Source organism: Bufo bufo, chromosome 2 (assembly GCF_905171765.1).
Source record: "Bufo bufo chromosome 2, aBufBuf1.1, whole genome shotgun sequence".
In the NCBI taxonomy this organism is placed as follows: Eukaryota; Metazoa; Chordata; class Amphibia; order Anura; family Bufonidae; genus Bufo; species Bufo bufo.
In genome coordinates this window covers 387555031-387576834 of record NC_053390.1, presented here as the reverse complement: position 1 = coordinate 387576834, position 21804 = coordinate 387555031, and positions in this window count along the sequence as shown.

The window sequence follows — 21804 nt, the reverse complement described above, 5'->3', positions numbered from 1 at the left end:
AAGAAATATCTCAAGACTGATTTTTCTAAGGTTTTATGGACTGATGAAATGAGAGTGAGTCTTGATGGGCCAGATGGATGGGCCCGTGGCTGGATTGGTAAAGGGCAGAGAGCTCCAGTCCTACTCAGACGCCAGCAAGGTGGAGGTGGAGTACTGGTTTGGGCTTTTTGTTGTGGGGCCTTTTCGGGTTGAGGATGGAGTCAAGCTCAACTCCCAGTCCTACTGCCAGTTTCTGGAAGACACCTTCTTCAAGCAGTGGTACAGGAAGAAGTCTGCATCCTTCAAGAAAAACATGATTTTCATGCAGGACAATGCTCCATCACACGCGTCCAAGTACTCCACAGCGTGGCTGGCAAGAAAGGGTATAAAAGAAGAAAATCTAATGACATGGCCTCCTTGTTCACCTGATCTGAACCCCATTGAGAACCTGTGGTCCATCATCAAATGTGAGATTTACAAGGAGGGAAAACAGTACACCTCTCTGAACAGTGTCTGGGAGGCTGTGGTTGCTGCTGCACGCAATGTTGATGGTGAACAGATCAAAACACTGACAGAATCCATGGATGGCAGGCTTTTGAGTGTCCTTGCAAAGAAAGGTGGCTATATTGGTCACTGATTTGTTTTTGTTTTGTTTTTGAATGTCAGAAATGTATATTTGTGAATGTTGAGATGTTATATTGGTTTCACTGGTAAAAATAAATAATTGAAATGGGTATATATTTGTTTTTTGTTAAGTTGCCTAATAATTATGCACAGTAATAGTCACCTGCACACACAGATATCCCCCTAAAATAGCTAAAACTAAAAAAAAACTAAAAACTACTTCCAAAAATATTCAGCTTTGATATTAATGAGTTTTTGGGGTTCATTGAGAACATGGTTGTTGTTCAATAATAAAATTAATCCTCAAAAATACAACTTGCCTAATAATTCTGCACTCCCTGTAGTGCGGGGTGGGTGACTACTCCCCACGGTCCAGGCCGGGTTTTGACTGGCTTACAAAAGACAGCCAGCAGGTTCAGGTGGGGGAGTTACCTATCTGACTGTGGAGCTCTGGATAGCAGTGTGTTTGGAGCTGAGTCTAAGCTGGAGTGGCTCTGCCGAAAGACTGAGGACAAAGTGAGGTCCACATACACCCCGTGGGGGGTTACGGTATTGTGCCCAAAACCATACCCGTGTAACTCAATCAGATACTGGACTGTATCGTTTTCTTGAAGTGTTGGCTGAAGCAAGTCAATCACTACCGCTTATTGCTTTATTGTGTGCCAGCAATAAAAGACATTTGTTACTTTGCTTTTGACCGATAAAAGGCTGCTGTGTATTTATCAGAAGGCTACATTTGGGGAAAATCCCCACAGTATACATATGTTATGGTATAGGTTCTGTCAGCTATATGAGGAATCCCAGAAATCCTGAATGGCTTTTATAGACTTTCACATTTATTGATGTTGCCTAAGTATTCTTTATCAAACTTCAGAAAATATGCAGCGATCATATACATAGGCAATCTGATCCACTAACAACTTGATTCTATGACAATATAATGTATGTCCTCTGATACCAGATGTCAGGGTAAACAAGCATCAGGCATTTTAGATATAAGATGCTTGTTCCCTCTGGCCAGGCTAACATGCTCCATCTCAAAGGCAGATGGCAATCATTGGTCACAAGCAGAAGGTCCTCAAGAAATATCCAGGGGAGGATGTGGTGGAAACATCAGGAAGTCAAACTAGAGAGAAGATCTGGTGGCAACAAATTCAAGGGGTGAGTCAGAAGAAGCAATACAGGCTAGGAGCTGTATTCAGAAAATGTCCACTGATACTTAGGCAAAAGATCCCTGGATTAGTCTCAAGAATTTACTACCCACTCTTGTGCATGTGTGTTCCGCGAGGACTGGCCAACCTATCAGTGATTCTGGATACTGGAACAATCAGTTCCCTGGCTCAGTGTCAAATCCTAGAGCAGTCAATGGCTGCCTTAATTTTTACGCTAAAGCAGAGGTCATATCTTCAAAATGGTGTGGCCACTGGGTACCACAGGTGGACAGGGATTTGGCCACAATCGGCAGGCAAAGGGTGTAAACCCGACCTAAATCTGATGTCAAGTGGATCTGTCTTATGGCAGATACATATATCTCACTTCTGGTGCATGTATCTTCCTTTGCAGGCGAACTGAGTAACAGGGACCAGACTTTTAGTGAACTGTAGATTAACAATGCTAAACATCGCTTCATTCTTAACACATCTAACCTATTCTGTGATATTTGTATGTCCATTTTTTCCTAGCGAAGTTGTTCCCATTTCCAGACATATGGAATGCATTTTGTAAACAAAATGTGTTTCCAGTGGAAGAACAGGAAAACACAATAAAAGTTTACATTGTTATATAAGTGTAAAAATGTGTGTTAAAGCTGGAAGTGCACGCATCACGATGCAGTTTGGACTTTTTATCGAATTGGCCTTGTCAATCAGTCTTCCTCAAAGATTACTTTCTTCAGTTATCACTCATATCCTATATCTGTAAACATCACTAAATCCACTAAAACATACTGAAGTTATCATGTGTTCTGTGAATCGGCATAGTTCATGATGTGAGATTTTACAAAGTTTGATGTTGCCTGCAGCCAGTTGATATATGCCTGAGCCAAACACAACAACCATTACACCAGATCAACAGACATATGGAAATGGACCCTAATAAAACAATACTGATGACCTCTGGATAGGTAATCAGTATCTGATTGTTGGGGGTCTGACACCTGGGACCTCTACAGATCAGCTGGTTGGTAAGGCACCGGTGCTTGCAGGAGTGATGCGGCCTTCTCCCTGCTCAGCAAGCACAGCGTCATACATTGTTCAGCAGCTGTGCTTGGTATCTCAGCCCAGTCCCATTCACTTCAATTAAGCTGAGCTGTGCCTAGTAGACGTGACCAATGAATATAACGTCACATGGCGTAGGCTAAGCTGTGAGCAGGATGTGATGTTACTGCGAGCACTGGTGTCTTCTAAACAGCTGATCGGCGGAGGTCCCAGGTGTAGAAGTGCCACGATCAGATACTGATAACCTATCCAGAGAATAGGTCATCACTATAAAAGATAAAATCTAGCTGCCCAAATAGCTCAATTCGCTCTGCTTCACTCCTCCAGGAAGGCCCTGTTGTGGCTTTCCCTTGAAGCCGCAGAAGTGGCTCCCCTGTCTATAGATTCTATTTTATGGACACCGCCCGTCTCCTCACCCATCATTACTTATCCCATTCTCAAACACCGACTCAAACTCTGGGATTTTGTAAAATACTCAGTCTGATTAATCTCTCGGCACCTGCCCCTGCTACCGCTATTGAACAACCCCCTATTCCCCCCTGGACAAGACTCCTAAACTCATTTAGGCTCTGGGCCGCTAAAAGACTTACTAGGATCCACCACTTGTTTTTCCAGAGCGGCATACATGCGTTTGCCTCCTTACAGAGTAAACACTAACTAGCGTCCACTGAAAACTTCCGTTATCTTCAGTTGAAACACTTGATCAATTCCCTTCTCAAAAATACATCCACCCCCTTATCACTGACCCCCGTTTGAGACTTATTGTCTCCACTACCCCCATGCTAGAGGCCCTATCTCCACTATTTATGCTGACCTTAACTATAACCCTTATCGAGCACAACTCTCCTATGTCTCGATATGGGAGGAGGATTTGGGCATTACACTTTCTGACATACAATGGGAGCAAATATGGGAGTCTATATATAAAAGTGCCCAGGATACACTAATGGTAGAAACATCATATACAGTGCTACTCTGCTGGTACTTGGCCCCCTCTCATATAGCCCATGCAATACCAGGTTACCCCACCGACCTGTTTTAAGGGTTGCTCTTCTCTAGGTGATATATTACACATCTGGTGGGCTTTCCTAAGAGCGAAGAGGCTTTGGATATGAGTTTACATCCGTATTCACTCAGTGACCAGATATAACGCCTTCACTGATTGTCCCCTAGACAAAGCCATTATAAATAAAGTCATTTAAGAGTTTATTTTTAATAACATGCATGGTTTTTCAGGATTTTCATTCTTATCTTTCCCGGAGAACCCCTTTAATAAACGGATCCCAAGAATTCCCCCACACCCACAGCGATTGTTAAGTTTTTTTCTTCCTGGCCATCAAGCAGACTATAGTGGTGGTGTGGAAAAAAACCTTCCCTAGATTTTTCGGCGATTAAGAGTAGACTGGATTTCTATATAATTAACAAGAAACTAACTTCCATTACTACAGATCATCATGACCGTTTTTTGGAAATTTGAAGTCAAACTATTCTTCCCACAGATCCCTTCTCTCTATATAAGACCCTGTCTCTCATGATTCACATGGATACCAGTCTGGGCTTTCCTGCTTGCTATTCCTTGTATTACTCCCTGTATTTGCTCTTCCGATTTTCTTAGTAATTGACCACATATCAGAGTATGAAACCTGTGTCCACATAAATCTTATCTGCTGTGTCTACCGTCCTGTGAGATTCCCCCCCCCCCAACCACCCTTCCATTTTCCCTGTAGTATGTCATTGGTCTGTGTCTCCTGTTGTTCTGTTTGTTTCCTAGGCTTTTTATGCCCAAAATTTTTCCTGTTGGCTGTGATGGCCTTGTTTATGAAACAGTGTTGTGAATTATATTACTATACCTTGTTGATGCCTCTGAGGAAAATGATCTCCTCTGTGAGCCTGGTGTGCCAGGCTTTTTCCATCATTTTTTTTTAATTCCCTTTGCATTGAACCCCTTTATTCTTAACAACATTGGCTATTAGGTGTAACCAATTTTGCAAACTGTTGAAAAATCTTTAATTAAAACTATTTGCAAAAAAAAAAAAAGCCTCAGAAAGATCATTGAGTAAGCACATATTTAATGCTTTACAACTTCTTTATTTTCATGTTTAAAGGTGAGTGCTGCTAGAGGTGTGACTTGAAGCTCCTGGCCAACAAGGCAAAATCTGTAAGAGCGCCCCAACTATGATGCATAATTTATAAACTTGGTATCCTTGTATGGGATAGAGCGATCCATTGGGCCCACTTTGCCCTAGGAATGACTGCAACCTCTGCAAATCTACGATTATTCTCTTGGGAACACCATTTTGCAGTGTACATATAGGATTAACCTACATGTATAAGTTGAGAGAATATTGTGACATTGTGTTGGACATCTTGTACTGATCATGAGTGATATTCTGTAATAAGTGAAAGGGTTTGGTGGTTTGTGCAGTTGTCATAAAGAATATCTAAGATAGTTCCAGTGGTGAAGATGTCTGAACTTCAATGAGGAGTAGACTATATGATATCATTCAAATACTCCTTGTTTCTAGGAACCATCTATTTTCTTAATATTGAGGATCATAACCTATGCAGGGAAGTTAATCAGACATGAACTAGAGGTCCTACAGTTGGAATGTGTGGGAAGTCAAATTCACTTACAGCACTTTCAGTAAAATTAGCAGATTTGCACATTTATTCACTTGAGCATTACTCATCATGTATTGCATATTACAGACCTTGCACAATACTGTGAACCAGGGTCACAAAAATCTAGTAGGAATCATACTGGGAGATTCCTTTAACCGCTCACATGCTGTGGTCAATAGCGAATGCAGCATCTGAGAGGTTAGATAGGGGAAGGGGCTAAATTGTGGGGTTCTGATCATTATCAAGGCAACCTGGGGCCTTTTGAAGGCTCCCAGACCTGCCATATGAAACTGCCCGTTAAGCCCTGCATGCAGCAAGGCAATTGCAACGACTACACTTGTATCCTATTACAGCCTGTGGAATAAGCTTTTAGAGGATCACAGGTTTATTATCCTTTATTGAAATATACAACTATGTTGCCATATAAGGCAGTGTTTAGCACATAGTCATCAGATTTTATTGATATTATTATTGTATGTATTGTTTTTTGACTCACTTATATTGCATTTTATACTACATTTTTGAGTTTAGTCATTCAGAGTGTAAATAAAGTATATAGGGACTGGAATAAATTGTTGGAAGTCATTCTTATGGGTTGCTAGATGCTGCCGGACCTTCTGATCTTGGAGCAGGGACAGGATAGATAAAGGTATGGGAATTACTTTATGGAACGATACTTAAACGGAATTGCAAAGTTTTTTCTAATCCAAGCTATCATAAAAAGGGGCTAAAAGGTTAAAGGATCCTCCCTGAAAAATTCCATTCACAGACTGCAAGATTCTTCTTATCAAGATGAATTTATGAGATTAATATTAAGGTATAATACATGCAATCCTATCTATCTATCTATCTATCTATCTATCTATCTATCTATCTATCTATCTATCTTTCTATCATTATCTATCTATTTATCTATCTATCTATCTATCTATAGCTATCTATCTATCTATCTATCTATCTATCTATCTATCTATAGCTATCTATCTATCTATCTATCTATCTATCAATCATTATCTATCTATCTATCATTATCTATCTATCTATCTATCTATCTATCTATCTATCTATCTATCTATCTATCTATCATTATCTATCTATCTATCTATCTATCTATTTATCTCATATCTATCTCTGTATCTATCTATCTATCTATCATTATCTATCTATCTATCTATCTATCTATCTATCTATCTAGCTATCCATCTACCTACATAAAACTACTGTATCTGTATCAGACGTTTGTCCAGTCATGTATAAATAGTATCTACTTTATAAGTACCATAATATTAGAATATTAGATGTGATCTTTGGCATGTGTGTATATAATATGTCTCTCTATCTGTTAAATCTTTCTATCTTTGTCTGCTTTGATGTATTTTGAAAATATTTTCTTTGTGTATTGGAACTGACTGTGAGGAGTTAAACTGTGCTGAGAGTATAATTGCTATACACATCCTTACCTAATACTGACAGTTATAAAACCTAGCATGGACTATGTCCATCTGATTTGGAGCTGCAGCAAAATAAAAAAATATTGGGATGAGGTTTTCTGTACCTTACTATTTGACAGTGATTTTGGGGTATGACTTGCCTGAAATTGAGGTCTCACGTCAGGTTAGACAGCTCTGGATGAGGGGATTGATGGTGGCTAGGGCTGTATTGGTTAAGTATTGGGGCTCTGTCTCCCCTCCCTCGATTAGGGAATGGGTTTTATCCCTTCAACAAATTAGAATTTTTGAGGATATTGAAAGAAAGCGGAGAGGTACACGCATAACTACGTAGCGATATGTATGACATTTAAATTTTAATATGCCATGGTCGACAGCCAATGGGGAGGGTGGGGTGGGATATATATATATGCAGATTTTCTATTATCTTAGATGTGAACTTAAGTTGACGTACATAATTCATTTATAATGATGTTTGTAATTGATACACTATTTTATGCCAATGTGTTGAATATTGATTTATGTACTAATATCTTGATTTCTAAAATAAAAAAATAATAAAAAAATAAAAAAAAAGAAAGAAAAAAAATCTTTCTATCTTTGTCTGCTTTGATGTATTTTGAAAATATTTTCTTTGTGTATTGGAACTGACTGTGAGGAGTTAAACTGTACTGAGAGTATAATTGCTATACACATCCTTACCTAATACTGACAGTTATAAAACCTAGCAATAGAAGTTTCTATAAATACTTAATGATAATGTGTCATTGAAAAATGAGCTATTGTTTAAATCTATTTTTTTTCTGTGATTTTTTTTTTTTACATTTTCTAGGTCATTTTTATACTGTATATTTGTATATTTTCAAAAATCCCAAAATCCTGCAGATTTCACTCCGGCCACTAAGCCTAATACTATGCCTAGACTTCCTGTTTTGCAGAGATCAGTTTTTAGCAGTCATCTCATCTAATATCACAGGCAGGATAACAGCTAACACAGGATCCATCATTCACATTAGGTGATATCACAACGTATCTACTCTCCCTCCTTGTACAGTGACTAGACATGAGTGAATCAATTCCAAACTACTAACTACTAAAACTTTGTTTTAGAATGCATCCAAAGTTGTTTGGGATTCATCCCGGACACGTTGATCAAAATGACGTCCTCCATTTTACATATCAGAAAAAACAGGATCACATGACTATGTCCTGGTGGGCTTGACCATAGTGCCTTGTGGTCAGCTTCAGCCAATTGAGGGATTAAAGTAGTGATGTCAGTGGATGTGTCATAGGCACTATAGAAGCTTCCAGGCAGGATCTGCCATGTTTTTCTGGGCTTGTACATTGGAGAGATAGCACATCTGTTACATAGACGTAGAGGAAGCACAAAATACAGCTAGTTTATTATTTAAAAAAATTAAAAAGTTCGAAAAGTTAAAGTTCTAAATTATAACATTAAAAAGTTCCATTACAGAGAGGAGAAGACAATAACTAGTTACATTTATAGTTAATTGTTAAAGAGACAGGACAGAAGTCAGTGTGTCATTTGTGACTTAAAGGGAACCTGTCATGTGGATATTTGATTATAATCTAACTAATTATATACAATCATTAACTACTAAAAAGTGCCTTAGATGTATTCACTTACTGGTGTGACAGATGGTTACCTCATAATATACACACAAAGATGCCACATGCTAATGAGCTGATTTGAGTCCAGCGTGATGTCATTGAGTCCAGCGTATATTTAATTCAGAGCTATAGCCACTCCCCTGCCCACCTGCTGCTGATTCATATGGAAAATAACTGTCATTCAGCAGCAGGTGGGCGGGGAGAGTCAGGAGCTCATGAATATTCAGGACTCATCATTATCAGCTGGAGCTTTTCAATACAAGATGTTGGCAGATTGACTGGGTCAATTAAAGAAAGTGACCTAGCATTTTGCTAAGAGAATCAGTCACTTATTTATGTTGCCCTTAGTTAGGACACCATAAAACTGGTGACAGGTTCCCTTTTAAGCCTCATTCACCCATCAGTGTTTGGTCAGTGATTTCCATCAGTGATTGCGAGCCAAAACCAGAATTGGAGCCTCCACAGAGATAAGGTATATAGGAAAGATCTGCATCGGTTCTGTGTTTAGAGCCGCACCTGGTTTTGGCTCAAAATCACCGAAGGAAATCACTGACTGAACACTGACTGTGTGAATGAGGCATTAGGCTGCCTCTGGCAGGCTGACAGCAATTTTATTTAGAGCTATAGCATTTGAAGATTCATGGGATCATTTATCAAACTGGTGTAAATTAGAACTGGCTTCGTTGCCCATAGCAACCAATCAGATTCCTCCTTTCATTTTTGACTGTTCCTTTGGAAAATGAAAGTTGGAATCTGATTGGTTGCTAACAAGCCAGTTCTAATTTACACCATTTTGATAAATGACTCCAACAGTACTCAATTTGTTATTAAAGTGAATCACCCCAACACCCCATATAACTCAGAATTACCATAGAAAAACATTCATAGAAGATAGAATGCAAAAATGTACAATCAGAAAGTAAAAACACATAGAAAAAAGAATATGTATTACTATCTGGTTTTATTTGGCAGAAAAAATATAGGTGATAAATTTCTTTTAAGAACACTTTTTGTTTCTCGTCCCCTCTTAAGACATACAGTTATATGCCGCTCTTCAAGAAAATTTGAACACACATTCTTGCTCCTACAACAAGTAGAAGCATAAATAACATGATTGTTATTATCAGGTCACTTCAGGGAAAGGAATACAGAGATAATAATATAATGGCAATCTCTCTGTATATCGCTGTGGAATATGTTGGCACCATATAAGCAACAATAAGTTTTCTTAAAGGGGTTTTCTGAGATTTTAATATTGATGACCTATCCTATACAAGTGTATAGGAAGGAGCCGTCCCATAGAAGTGAATGGGGTGGCTTCTTGTAATTACCGGTGATGAGCGGCAGGGGCAATATTTGAATTTGCAATAGTTTGCGAATATTTGGGCGTATATTCGTCATCTATTCAAGAATTCGTGATGTCCAGTCATTATTTTCTTGATTGCGAAAATCGGCATAAAAATTAGCGATACGAAAATTAGCGACCAACACTACTCCTAAAGTCAAAGATATTGCAGCCTTCTCATTGGCCCACAAGCAAGAAGCAGTGAGGGATCATGGGTACTGATGAAAAAAAATCTAGAATATTTGCGATTACGAAGATATAGCACTATATTCTAGATATTCGCGAATTCTCTAAGTGCCAATATTTGCGCTAAAAATTTGTGATTCGAATATTTGTGATCAACACTAGTAATTACATCTGCTCAACGCTGCAATATTGATGGCGAGAAGGTGAACAATGAAGGGAAGGCAGTGCTGCCAGGGTGCGCAGCCTTCTCTTCATCCAGCTGATCGGCGTGGGTCATATCCTGAGGATATAAGTTGGAGTTCCTGAGAACATATGATAAGTGTCCTGGGCGGTGTTATTGCAGCACTTTGCGGTCCGGCTACATACACACTACAGTACCTTTGGAGAGGATTGGGCCTCATCTCCTGAAGTTTCTGGACGCCACGGCTGCACACCCGACAATTGGACACATAATTCCTACAAGTCTACAGTAGAGTTGTGCCTATTCATAGCACAACTCCCTAAGGTGAGCCTCCACTTTTTCGTTCTATTAAACAGCTCCATTATTCTGAAACATACTACCCTATGGTGCGCTCTTTCTTTGCTTCTTTAGCGACTACACGCCTAAACCTATAAATATCCTGAGGATATGTCATTAATATCAATATCCCAGAAAACCCCTTTAACCTAAGCTTCTCGCTTGTAAGTTCAGTACTTTCTTCAATTCAAATAATTTTTTGTCTATATTTTAGTTTATTAAATGCCATACAATATGTCAAAATAAAATGAAAATGAAATGAAAAAATAATAATATGAAAGGTGGAATCTGATTATTTGCTATGGGCAACTAAGCAAATTTTACAGTTTTGATAAATCTCTCCCTATGTGTCTGTGTGTAAATAATGTATCCAAATAAAATGCAGCGAATGCTCTCATCAAATAGTGGTGCTGACAAGACCTGTCTATGATATTGGTGTAGGCTTACAGAAAGAGTGGTCAGATGATATCAAGAGAAATGTGTTTTTATATAGTGTGAGGGGAAGCAGTTCCCGTGTAAGATCTGCAATAGTTGTGTAATCCATGCAGCTGCCTTCCCAGAAGAACTGCGCTCATACTAAACACAAGTTTCATTTCCATTAATGTTATTGCGTTACATTCATTTAGTCATCAATACCGCTAAGAAGCCAGTTGGAGATTTGTGGAGCAGATGATTCAGTATCATAAGAATGAAGCTCATTTGTCACTTTATGTCCATTCTCGCCGGCCCTAATTTATATCAGACTGTTCCAGTGATGGAATTCCTGAATAGATGCACCTAGCATACTGAGAGTGAAAAGAAATATGAAGAGTTAAAATCCATCAAAGACCAATAGATAGTACATTCACTTATTTTATCATCTACAGAAAAATCTTGGGAATTTTTAGACCTAGTTACACATCAGTACGCCAGCAAATACAATGGGTCATGTATGATTAGATATACCCCACTGTTGCAGATTCAGTCGCAAAAGGTATTTGTGGCCGAATCTGCTACTTCTTCCCCTTCTACGCCATGTGCACCAGTTTTAAAAAATGGAACATGTTGTGGGCGGTGAAGACGGTAGGCTGGAAGGCCCGTCTCATTTATCATTTTCTATGCCAGTTTTTGGCATAAAAAATGATCTAAGTCTACTCCAGCAAGGGAGCTGGTGAATATTTAAGGCTTTTAGGTGGGACACCTCTACAGTGCAGGGGGAGTAAGACCAGTGTCTAAAACGCTGGTCTTAATAAATGACCCCAATAGTGTCTAGAGATCTAAAACACTGAAATGTATTACATACCTAGTGTGAGTATAACAGGAGTGGATGAAGCAGGGAGAATAGTATAGCGCAGGGATGGCCAACCTGAGGCTCTACAGCTGTTGTAAAACTACAATTCCCACCATGCCCTGCTGTAGGCTGATAGTTGTAGACAGTCTGGGCATGCTGGGAGTTGTAGTTTTGCAACAGCTGGAGTTCCGCAGGTTGGCCATCCCTGGTCTATAGCTATCAGCCTACAGCAGGGAATGGTGAGAGTTGTAGTTTTACAACAGCTGGAGAGCCGCAAGTTGGCCATGCCTGGTATAGGGCTATGAAAATACTTTATTTAAAGGAACACTAAACCTAGAAATGAATGATAAAAGTAAACCTGAAATATAGTCGCCCTCACTTTTTGTCAGTCTGCAGCATTTTCTGCAGGGGGCTGACAAAACATCAGTATTGTAGTGATTCGGCACAAAACGGGTTCGTTTACTGATCTGCTCCATCCTCAGCTGGAGACTGACTCGGGGACAGGGCTTAGCCATGGGACAGGGATTAACATTTTTTTGGTCCTCCTGAAGAGGGCAGAGAATGGAGGCCATTGCTCTGCCTTTCTTACAGCTTGACTGTAAATAGGAGGAGGGGGACTTACGTGGTATCCTGGAACACAGAAGATTTGGAACAGAAGATTTATATATGTATTTCTCAGTTTTAATTTTAACATGAGACAAAATTGGACCAAGGGAAAGTAGGAGATATAAAAGAGGATATGCCGGGATACTTTATTTTTTGTGCACTTACAGTGTTTAGTGTTCCTTTAACCCCTTAAGGACTCAGCCCTATTTCACCTTAAGGACTTGACCATTTTTTACAAATCTGACCAGTGTCACTTTAAGTGCTGATAACTTTAAAATGCTTTGACTTATCCAGGCCATTCTGAGATCGTTTTTTCGTCACATATTGTACTTCATGACACTGGTAAAATGAAGTAAAAAAAAATATCTTTTTTTATTTATAAAAAAATACCAAATTTACAAAAATTTGTAAAAAATTGCAAATTTTCAAGTTTCAATTTCTCTACTTCTATAATACATAGTAATACCTCCAAAAATAGTTATTACTTTACATTCCCCATATGTCTACTTCATGTTTGGATCATTTTGTGAATGATATTTTATTTTTTGGGGATGTTACAAGGCTTAGAAGTTTAGAAGCAAATCTTGAAATTTTTCAGAAATTTTCAAAAACCAAATTTTTAGGGACCAGTTCAGGTCTGAAGTCACTTTGCGAGGCTTACATAATAGAAACCACCCAAAAATGACCCCATTCTATAAACTACTCCCCTCAAGGTATTCAAAACTGATTTTACTAACTTTGTTAACCCTTTAGGTGTTCCACAAGAATTAATGGAAAATAGAGATACAATTTCAAAATTTCACTTTTTTGGCAGATTTTCCATTTTAATATTTTTTTTCCAGTTACAAAGCAAGGGTTAACAGCCAAACCAAACTCAATATTTATGGCCCTGATTCTGTAGTTTACAGAAACACCCCATATGTAGTCGTAAACCGCTGTACAGGCACACGGCAGGGCGCAGAAGGAAAGCAATGCCATACGGTTTTTGGAAGGCAGGTTTTGCTGGACTGTTTTTTTTTACACCATGTCCCATTTGAAGCCCCCCTGATGCACCCCTACAGTAGAAACTCCATAAAAGTGACCCCATCTAAGAAACTACACCCCTCAAGGTATTCAAAACCAATTTTACAAACATCGTTAACCCTTTAGTTGTTCCACAATTAATGGAAAATAGAGATACAAATTTAAAATTTCACTTTTTTGGCAGATTTTCCATCTTAATATTTTTTTTACTTTTACAAAGCAAGGGTTAACAGCCAAACAAAACTCAATATTTATGGCCCTGATTCTGTCGTTTACAGAAATACCCCATATGTGGTCGTAAACTACATTTTGGAATGCAGATTTTGCTGGACTGTTTTTTTTGACACCATGTCTCATTTGAAGCCCCTCTGATGCACCCCTAGAGTAGAAACTCCATAAAACTGACCCCATCTAAGAAACTACACCCCTCAAGGTGTCGTTAACTCTTTAGGTGTTCCACAAGAGTTATTGGCAAATGGAGATGAAATTTCAGAATTTAAATTTTTGGGAAAATTTTCCAATTTAATAAATTTTTCCCAGTAACAAAGCAAGGGTTAACAGCCAAACAAAACTCAATATTTATGGCCCTGATTCTGTAGTTTACAGAGACACCCCATATGTGGTCGTAAACAGCTGTACGGGCCCACGTCAGGGCGCAGAAGGAAAGGAATGCCATATGGTTTTTGGAAGGCAGATTTTGCTGGACAGTTTTTTTTGACACCATGTCCCATTTGAAGCCCCCCCTGATGCACCCCTAGAGTAGAAACTCCAAAAAAGTGGCCCCATTTTAGAAACTACGGGATAGGGTGGCAGTATTGTTGGTACTCGTTTAGGGTACATATAATAACAAGAAATAGCTGTTTTGGCACCGTTTTTATTTTCACATCTGCCAGGTTAGATCATGTGATATTTTTATAGACCAGGTTGTCACGGATGCGGCGATACCTAATATGTATACTTTTTTTTATTTATGTAAGTTTTACACAATGATTTCTTTTTTGAAGCAGAAAAATCATGTTTTAGTGTTTCCATAGTCTGAGAGCCATAGTTTTTCAGTTTTTGGGCGATTATCTTGTAGGGTCTCATTTTTTGCGGGATGAGATGACGGTTTGATTGGCACTATTTTGGGGTGCATATGACTTTTTGATCGCTTGCTATTACACTTTTTGTGATGTAAGGTGACAAAAATTGGTTTATTTAGCACAGTTTTTATTTTTTATTTTTTACAGTGTTCATCTGAGGGGTTAGGTCATGTGATATTTTTATAGAGCCGGTCGATACGAACGCGGCGATACCAAATATGTATACTTTTTTTTATTTATGTAAGTTTTACACAATAACAGCTTTTTTAAAACAAAAAAAATGTTGTTTTAGTGTCTCCATATTCTGAGCCATAGTTTTTAAATTTTTTGGGTGATTGTCTCAAGTAGGGGCTCATTTTTTGAGGAATGAGATGACGGTTATATTGGTACTATTTTGGTGGGCAAGCGCCTTTTTGATCGCTTGCTGTTGTACTTTTTGTGATGTAAGGTGACAAAAAAATGGTTTATCTAGCACAGTTTTTATTTTTTACGGTGTTCATCTGAGGCGTTAGTTCATGTGATATGTTTGTAGAGTCGGTCGATACGGACGCGGCGATACCTAATATGTATACTCCCCCCCCCCCCCCTATTTTTTACCAATTTTTGTTAACTTTATTTGGGGAAAATGAAGTATTTGTTTATTTCTACTTAAACTTTTAATTTTTGGGGGGAAAAACTTTATTTTTTCAACTTTTTTTTTTCACTTTATTTTTTGTCCCACTTTGGGACTTGAACTTTTGGGGGTCTAATCCTTTACAATGCATTCCAATACTTCCGTATTGGAATGCATTTGCTGTATGAGTAATACTGTTTGTATTACTCATACAGCTTCCGGCGTGTGAGATCCAGGGGGCTGGATCTCACAGGCACGTCACAGGAAGGCAGCGCGATGCCTCAGGAAGGCATCGCGCTGCCTTCCATGCCATAGGGTCCCCCCTACAGCCCCATGGGGACCCGATCGCACCACTGCCGCAGCACCAGGTAAAAGCTGCAAACCGCAGGTCTTAATTGACCTGCGGTTTGCGGCGATCACTGATGCGGGGGCGTCACATGACCCCCCCGGCGTTGTGACAGGATGCCCGGTGAATGATTTCAGCGGACATCTTGTTCCGATTAACCCCTGCCGCAATGTATTTTTAAAGTTAGGATGTAACGGTACATCCTGGGTCCTTAAGGACTCGGCAAACATGGCGTACCGGTACGGGGTTAAAAAGGAAATTGTGACACTCCTCTTTATTTCTTTTGGAAATCTGTCATCAGATTTGTACCTATGAAACTGGCTGACCAGTTACATGTGCACTTGGCAGCTGAAGACATCTGTGTTGGTTCCATGTTCATATGTACTCGCATTGCTAGAAAAATTATGTTTTAATATGTGCAAATTAGCCTGTAGGAGCAATGGGGGCGTTGCCTTTACACTGTACAGTGAAAAGGCGATCTCACCTGGCCCTGTCTATAAAAGTGTAAAGGGGGTAGCAGTTGCAGAGAGAGCAGAGCTTCTAGGTGTAATGGCAACGCCCCCATTGCTCCTAGAGGCTCATTTTCATATATATAAAACTTCATGTTTCTCAGCAGTGCAGGCACATAGGAACATGGGACCAACACAGATGTGTTCAGCTGCCAAGTGCACATGTAACAGGTCAGCCAGTTTCAGAGGTACAAATCTGCTGACAGATGCCCTTTAAGAAATTAACAATTAGGTGTTATCATTCCCTTTTCGACAGGCCATGTCCTTACACAGTCTGACACTGTCAGCAGTGATTAGATAGATGAAAACTGCGTGGGGATATATCCCATTGATACGAGTAATGGTAACACCCAGATGTGTGTGTATTACATATGTTGGAGTAACAACAGAGCAATGGCAGAACTCAGAGCTCTAAGAAAAGATAGTGCAGAATTGTTATTAACAGTTGCTCATAAAGTCGATTATGAAAACCCTGTTTCAGGGAGAAGTGAGAGAAATGCTCAGCCAAGATAATCTGACAAGGTGCAGTGGAGCTGTACAAATCTCCTCAGGCCATGTGGTTGAGAATGTTCTTACAGGCCTTGACAGAGTAAGCAAACCATACACTGCCAATAGCTGTTGGCCAAATGCTCCATAGCAGACAGCTATTCATGCACTCAACTCCCTGTACATATGCACAATTTGTTTGGATAGAGTAGAGTAAGTAGCTGCCAGATACCTTATCTTCCCTGAGGACAAAAGGATTGGGCATGTTGATGTCTAACATGAACAAACACATTTTTACCCCAATGTCTGCCCTCAGGAGAAAGTCAAGACACCTCCATACACGCTAGATGGTTTGCGGATCCTATTGAAATTGCCAGGTTTGGCCAACATTAATCTGATGTGTAATGGCCGGCGTAAAGCTGCATTTACACAAGCCAATAATCGTCAATTCCTGCGAACGGTCTTTCCTGACAATCTGCCCGTGTAAATGTGCCACCAATCGTCCGATGAGCAAGTGAAACGCTTGTTCATCGGGTGATCCTGTGGTTCATGCAGGCATCACCAATCATAGTTTCTGGGCAGCAGATCGTGTGATCTAAACAGTGGTCTTCTGCTCAGAAACCACAATTCTGTATGAGACCAAGGGATCGCAGTAGCGATCATCCTGTGGAGGGGATCGCTGCATTTAAATACATCGGTCTCCTTCACCGAGCAAGCAGTCGACTGTTGGGAAGGAACGCTTCATTCCCGACAATCGGCTACAGAATTGTCCCGTGTAAATCCACCTTTAGACTAGAGTGTATATATCGCTAAAAAAAAAGCAACTAAGAATCTGCAAGTCACTAGATGATGAAACAAAGCATGCAGAAAATGAGTCACCCAAAATCAAACAGTACAGGAAACAAAGTGTAAGTCTGCAACTACAAGGAATATCATGCAAACCTAGAAAGGTTCTTGCTGGGACAGTGATCTAGTGCTTCGCCCCATGTTTTGTCATAGGTGTTTTATTAGTGGGGGATCCAACTGTTGGGACCCCCACTGACCTGCAGTCTTATACACCATATTGTTACCCTGAAACTATGACTCACATAGTGGGGACCCCCTCCCTAGCAAAGTAGATGGCTTGATGGCGGTTTAAGTGAGGGTAAGGTAGGTAGGTTTTGGGCTTTTGAATATGGCTTAGGTGTTTGACGGCTGTTGGTTTCTTACAGGACATTAAATCTCTAAGGATGGAGAGATAGGGGTGTAGGTCTTTGAGGCTGTTTTCCAATGGGGAATGTATATCTAAGTAACAAGAGGAAAGGATTTCATGAGTGGTGACTAGTGATATGTGGCCAGGGGAGAGTTCCTAGCATGGACTTTATTAGCTGGAGAAGTGCAGAGACCTTGGGCAATTTGTGTTTTTCCTTCATTGGGAGTTGTGGCAAGGAAGGGTCCTTGGTGGCGTTAGGTATGACAGTAAAACATGAGGCATTATTGGAGTAAGGAAAAATACTGTACTAGCTGTTAGGACTGCAGTTTGCGCCCACTGCGCTCCTGTTGTCCCTTGTGGGCGTGGACACCGCGCCAATCACCATGCCACCCAGCGTCCTAGTCGCTGGTGTCTTCTCCTTGTTGCAGCCTTCATCATCTTGCCTAGTGTGCTGGTCTTTCAAAGAGCCAGTATGTGCACTCACCAAAACTTCCCCAGCTAATGGCTGAGGTTCCCTGGGTATTTTAGGCACCCTTTACAGGTAGTGGGTGCCTGAGCTTAAAGATTCCCTGTGACCATCAAAGATGTTTGGAAGACTTAGTGCTTCTGCTATTTTTTTTAGCTTTATTCAATCTGTGTTCCCATCTGTGTTCCTGCTGTGTACCCATCTTGCGTGTGTACTTCTGACCTCATAGTCCAGTTTCAGTTCAAATCCATGTTTAGTTCTCTTAGTCTCTCTACCTGTCTGCGTTACAATCTTGGTTCCTGCCTACCTTGTTCCTGCATCCACCACTACCTCGCCCCCAAGCTGTCCTAGTGTTTCCTGTTCAGTCCTAGTGACTGTCCAGAAGTCTTCTATGATTGTGGTGTGGTTTACCTACATCATAGCCATCCGGCCAAGCTTCCTACAGTCAAGTTCTTCCAAAAAACCCATAATCAGTATGTGACTGTTCAGACTGTACCTGCGGTTTTGGTGCATTTTCTGTGCCTAGAGCCTCTGGTGCTTGAAACAGTGTTCCTGACCTCAGTGGGTCAGCTGCAAACTATACTGGGACTATCCCAAGAGGTAGTGGTCTGGTTGCTTCCCTGTAGTGAAGTCGAGTTCCCTGTACAGGGGTTAAAGGGTTAATACCAGGGGAGCACTAGAATAACACCCTTAGGCCCCTTTCACACAGGCGAGTATTCCGCGCGAATGCGATGCATGAGTTGAACGCATTGCACCCGCACTGAATACCGACCCATTCATTTCTATGGGGCTGTTCACATGAGCGGTCATTTTCACCCATCACTTGTGCGTTGCGTGAAAATCGCAGCATGCTCCTCTTTTTGCGTTTTTCACATAACGCAAGCCCCATAGAAATGAATAAGGTTGCGTGAAAATCGCAAGCATCCGCAAGCAAGTGCGGATGTGGTGCGATTTTCACGCACGGTTGCTAGGAGATGATCGGGATGGAGACCCGATCATTATTATTTTCCCTTATAACATGGTTATAAGGGAAAATAATAGCATTCTGAATACAGTAAAATAAGTAAAATAGCGCTGGAGGGGTTAAAAAAAATAATAATAATTTAACTCACCTTAATCCACTTGATCGCGGAGCCCGGCATCTCCTTCTGTCTCCTTTGCTGAACAGGACCTGGGGTGAGCATTCATTACAGGAACAGGACCTGTGGTGATGTCACTCCAGTCATCACATGATCCATCACATGATCTTTTACCATGGTGATGGATCATGTGATGGATCATGTGATGACCAGAGTGACGTCACCACAGGTTACTGGCACATGGGGGGCATAGAGAGGCACTTGTTACTAGCACATGGGGGGGTTTGGCACTTGTTACTGGCACATGGGGGGCATGGAGAGGCACTTGTTACTGGCACATGGGGGGGCATGGAGAGGCACTTGTTACTGGCACATGGGGATGGAAGAGAGGCACTTGATACTGGCACATTATTATAAGGCACTATGGGGGCTTCTACTGAGGCCACAAAGAATGTTTTTTTTATATAGGGGGTTCTGTGTGGTACTAGCATTATCAGGGGTATTATCTGTTTCTGCAGTATAGTATTGGGGAGCAAAGTATTGGGGGTAGTATGATGATTTGTCCAGAAGATGGGAGGATGATGGAAAAGTAGTAAACTAAGATATTTTTTTTTGTTGTCAAACTGCAGAGACGGAAAATGGCGACAAAATGGTGGTCTGGTCTGAAGGTCTGAAAGGAGAAGATGAGGACAGAGAACATCTACATCAAAGGAGACGTCACTGGATGTAAGAGGTATGGGGCGTTGTATTTCTGTAGTGATAGGGGGGACATTAAAGTCAGCAAGTGTCGTGTGGGGGGGCGGGGCCCTTATTGTTTTTCGCCCCAGGGCCCCATTTCACCTGGAACCGGCCCTGAGTACGGGTGGCATGGAGTAAGAGCAGTAGGGCCAAGAAGCACTGAAGTCTTAAATCTCTCTAGTCAAGCACAAGGCTATGAGGAGAGCAATAACATTTTTTTGTTTCTGCAGTCTCTGTAGAGTCTATGGAGAGTAACAGAAACAAACGTATATAAAGCAACAGAGTTTTCCATTATTTTTCATGTTCTCATTACAATACAGAGCATTATAACTGTAATATAAATTAGGCCAGCCAGGGGCATAGCTATAGGGGGTGCGGAGGTAGCAGTCACTACTGGGCCCAGGAGCCTGAGGGGCCCCAAAGACCCTTGTGCCACGTAAGAAGACACTGGTATTATAGAAAGTGCATGCTTGTCAAGTTACACCTCTGGTTGGAGGGAAGGGGGTGCCATTTAAATTTTTGCCTCTGGAAGCCCAAAGGCTATGTGCTTTCCTGCACTGAGGGAAGGGGGGCGAAGTTGAACTCTTGCACCAGGGCCCATGAGCCTTTAGCTATGCCCCTGAGGCCAGCCCTGAACCTGTGTGGCCACCGCTTGACCAGGACAGATCTTTATCCACTAGAACTAATTAATGAAGGTGTCACGGATATTGTGTGACACCTGAAAACCTTTTAATAGTGAGGGGACATGACCACCGGCTCCCTGCACTTAATACGGACGGAGTCAGGGTCACCTAGAATCAAGCCAGAAAGGAAACACAAATAACGGAGAAAGACTTATCTGAGGAAGCAGCAGCAGCAGCCTCCATCAGTAAACACCTCATCCAGGAAGTAGTATAAACCGCAAAGTGAGGCAGTATGGAAGTGAATATAAAGGGAGACAATTAGTCTAAATAGGTGACACCTGGGAGAAGGAAAGGAGATGACAAAGTGAAACCAAAACATAGAACGTCATGCAAGAGGTAGAGAAGAACGTCTGCCAGACCTCCTCACAGAACTGACGGTGACAGAAGGTTTCTATTGTCCAAATGCAAGCAGAAAGCTTGAAACCTGAATAATTCATGCAGATAATTGTACTACTTTTCATTGCACAAAGCATAATATTTAATTCTAATGTATTCCCACGCTGTCTCAAAATTCAGGTTCTTTTGAATAAGAACTTTGAGTCAAATGTATGAATTTTACAATCAATTCGCTCATTTCTAAAAAGGATTTACAAGTAATGTTTGAAGGTTTTCATTTTCTTTGCTTACAGTTTTTTCAGCTAATGAATGTAGAATTTTTTGAATTAGTGGTGACAAGGCTGACTTATTGCATATGGTATTTGCTCACAAGGCCAAGGGGTAACATCATCACAAAGAATGGGTAAGCATTTTCAATTTAGTCTGTTGAGTTACATTATTTCCCAATAGAATCAGATAACTAGGCGACTAACACAAATTAAATTGAACATATGGATGTTACAGAAATGAAAACACATTTTATTTATTTTACTTGCTTTTTACCTACATTAAAATACTCAAAATGTCAAACTTTTTATATTGTAGAATCAAATTGAAATGCTGCCATATTTTTCATTAGCAGGGGTTTTATGTTTAGTCTTTTGTTTAAATTACATAATTTTACTAAAAGTTCTGCGTATGCAAATACAATAGCATCTGAAGCACTCAATCACATGGCACTAGATGTATTACACACATTCATACTGAAAATTGAATATACAACTTAAAGGCAATTGTTATGGCAAAAAAGGACAAATACTGCATTA